This window comes from Malus sylvestris, chromosome 10 (genome assembly GCF_916048215.2).
Source record: "Malus sylvestris chromosome 10, drMalSylv7.2, whole genome shotgun sequence".
Lineage (NCBI taxonomy): Eukaryota > Viridiplantae > Streptophyta > Magnoliopsida > Rosales > Rosaceae > Malus > Malus sylvestris.
In genome coordinates, this window is record NC_062269.1 from 19,207,301 (window position 1) to 19,211,208 (window position 3,908).

At 31.6% G+C, this 3,908-nt stretch overlaps 1 pseudogene; it reads left to right on the plus strand.

The window, feature by feature from the left end:
- The first annotated feature begins 377 nt into the window (after positions 1-377).
- On the plus strand, positions 378-1,202 carry LOC126585506 (uncharacterized; annotated as a pseudogene).
- Positions 1,203-3,908: the final 2,706 nt, after the last annotated feature.

Sequence of the window (3,908 nt, forward strand, 5' to 3'; positions counted from 1 at the left end):
ACATTTTTCAAAAATAGTGTTCTTTTTGTTTATGAAACAGTGGATATTTCAGTTTACTTTTTTGTTTTTATGATTGTTGTGTTTTATAAATAATGTACTTTTTGTTCACTTTATATGTATATTGTTTAACTAATAGGTGTTCATCACATTTTATGTTTTTAACATTTTTCAGAAATAGTGTTCTGTTTTTACGAAACAGTGGATATTTCAGATTAATTTTTGTTTTTGTTTTTGTTTTTTATTTTTTTATTTTTGTGATTGTTGTGTTTTATAAATAGTGTTTTTTTTTCACTTTATATGCATATTGTTTAATTATTAGGTACTGATTTGTTTTACAAAGATTGGAATTTAGATTTGCAACAGATTAATAAACAGTTATGGAGAACGGTAAACTAGCTCGGTTTACATATGGTGGTTTATGCGTTGTTAGTTCCATTTCATCAACTTCTACCTTCAATCAGATTTGCATTGATCTTTGTTCTAGGTTTAAGGGTTTGAGAGTTGCGATATGGTTTGAATGAAAATCCTAATTGCATGTTAGATTGTGATGCCGATGTTCTGAACATACTGATGGTTCTTGATGTTGTTGGGAAATCGATTGTATAAATTTTAGTTATAGATAAATGTGATGGTTCCATAGTTCAGTTACCTACGGAAAACACATCTTCTTCTTGCCGTTACATTAGACTTTATGATTATTTCTAGTGAAAATGATCATTTAGGAAAGTATGGTTCTTACGGTGTGCACAATTATATGTTATGTGAATGAGACAATTACATAGAATCTGAGGGGCAAGTCTTTAGGGGAGGGTTGTCTTGATTTCCGAGATAAGTTGAAGAAATTTTCTGTTGAATGTGGTTTTGATTTGAAGTATTTGAAGAATGATAAGAATCGCATTAGTGCAGAGTGTTCTAGGAAGGAATCTGATGGTTGTCTTTGGCATGTGTATGCATCCAAGTGTGATATTAATGACCTTTTTATTATTCGGAAGTTGCATAATCTGCATACATGCAAAGGTATGATTCGAAATAAGAAAAACAAAGTTGTTGGCCGACAGTTTGTTGCTTCTCTCATCAATGATAAGGTTCAATCAAATTCTCTTATTAAACCGAATGAGATCATTCCAAAGTTAAATCAGTTTTATGGATTAAATATCGATTATTCTACTGCATATTTTGGCAAACAGATGGCAGTTTTTTAATTAAATGGTGATGATGTTGATGCTTACAAGTGCTTGCCTTGGTATGTTGAATCTGCTCGTTCAAGCAATCCTGGATCTGTTTTTGAGCTTGAAGTTGTACCGGAAAGCAATAGATTTCTTCGTTTGTTTATTGCTTATGATGCATGGATAAAAGGTTTCATGTTTTGTCGCCTGATATTATTCATTGATGGTACTTTTATCAAGAGCAAATACAAGGGAACACTTCTATCTTGCTGTGCAAAAAATGGTAACGATGGTGAGTTAATAATTTCAGACTTTTATATTGGATATTATTTGTTTCTGCTTTCTTACTGTGCAAAAGAAACATTTCCATAACTAGTTGAAGAACAGTTTAAGAAATAGTTCAATCGGTCTCATAAATAAGTGATACTTTGACTGTATCTGTTTTTTTTTTTTTTTTTTTTGTGCATTTGTCTTTGATTTTATGTTCAAATAAAGAAAAAATGTTGCAAAAATAATTCAAACAGAGTAGTTCAATTACAGTTTCAGAAGTAGTTGACATTTGACAATGCATTTTCACTTATGTTGTGCAGAGATTTTTTAGGTTACTTATGCTATTGTTGATTCAGAAACGACAGCAAATTAGAAATGGTTTTTGGCCATATTATCTGGTATATTTAGGCCTCAAGGGAGGGTGATCACATTTATGTCGGATAGACATGATGGTATTTTAAAGAGCATTCGAGAATTCTATCCCGAGTGTCCACATTCATTTTGTATTATTTATTTGAAACAGAATGTGAGTACTTTATTTCCAAAGGTTGTCGGTGAAGGACTAAAGAAGAAGATGATGAATCTGTTGGCAAATTGTGCGTACACATGTACCCCATCTAATTTTGATGATTCCATGGCGGAATTCAAGGATAATGGGCAAGGGCATGTGAAGAATTTTTTGTGTGATTTGCCAAAAGAGAACTATGCTATTGCCCATTTTCCTGGTAAGAGATGGGGATTGATGAGCAATGCACTTTTAGAATCTTTTAACGCCATGTTGTTGAATAGTCGTTGTATGCCACTTATGGATCTTCTTGAAGACATTAGAGTTCGGTTGATGGGTGGTATGGCTGAGAAAAGAATATTTGGTCAGAATATTCATATAATTTTGTGTCCAAAGAAAGAAAATGAGATGAAGTTGATGTTGCAACATGATAATCGTGATGTTTTTTATTACGTTGATAATTACTGGAAAGCAAGCTTTTATCGGAAAACATATCAATTTGTCATGCATCCATTTTCAGATTTGGAAAAGTCGAATGTTGATACTATCATAAATGGTGTGAGGCCTCCAATTACAAAGATTCCATCAGGAAGACCAAAGAAAACTAGGATCAAATCTGCTGGGGAAATTAGTGGGAGTAAGAAGACTGTCACTTGTAGTAGGTGTTGTTGGTTGGGATATAACAAGGTTTTATGTAAAGTTGTTATACAAGAGAGTTGATTCTTTTTCTTTTTTGTTTTGAGAGATGGGAGTTTTTGGTGATATGTAACAGATTTTCATTTTGGATAATTTTTTTTTTGTTTCAATTGGTGTTTGGGAGTATGTAATTGTTGATTTGGAATTATGTTCGAGTAATAAATATGAATTCAATGTTTTAGTATTTCCAATTTACGAAACAATATGTTGAGTTTGATAAACAATGAATACATATCTAAGTTTATTGCTTTGTGGTTTCAATATCTGTTTTGTAGGTTGTATGTAAATTTGTGAGTTGCATTTAAAGTTTTAAAGTGAATGCAAGGCCTTTTGTAGGTGGCAAGTATGTTGGTTTTCATTATTGATCTAGTTAATATTCCATTTTAGGTAAGAGAAAATGAAAAAAACCACACCACTTATCAAAGTGAAGTAGAAAACCACACTTTGTTACCAAAACAAACTAAACTATATATCAAATTGATTTTCTTCATTGTGGCTTGAGTTGAATCCATAGCATTTGAATTGCTTGTTGATTTTCTTGCTTTATCGAGCCAATATGGAACAAAATGGCCCTGCAAAAATTTATAATGTAATACTAAGATGCTTGTTTTATATAAATATGACAGAGTTTTTTGTTGTGCGTTTTTGCTTACCACTATTGCTGCATTTTCCCAGTAGCAATCAAAGTCCAGTTCTTCATCTGTTGTGCTTTGTCGAAGAGAATTGTAATGAATCATTTATGCATTTTTTGTGTCCAAAACTACCAAGGAGAAATGGTTGTAATGAAACAATGGGAAGAAAATCTTTGATACTTTTCCATATTGGTCCATCAATAGGTTGTAGAGCATTTCCTTGTTTCGCAAAGTTGTTTCAATGCTTTGTTCATTGATGTTGTGCTGTTGAAAATGAAAATCATCTAAAATCATAATTACATATTAATTGTTCTAATTTTTATATGTATATGTAAATAATTTTTTGCAGAATATTAGTTATTTTGTTTGCTCACAAAGATTGTTGTGGAGACATAGAAATTCATTTGTTTTGTGATGTTCTCTTTTTCTCTTTTCAGGTAGCAAAAAGAATCAACAATCTAAGTTAATGTAGGTCCATTTCCCATCAAACTGTGCAGGTCTTCTTTCAACACCATTATTTTGTAATAGTTGAAATCTGTAGTTTCAACCATCCAGTATTCATCGCTGCATGACAGTGCAAAAGTATTAGTTATATAGGTTACACACTAATTCTGAATTCACATCAAAATAGGTTACACT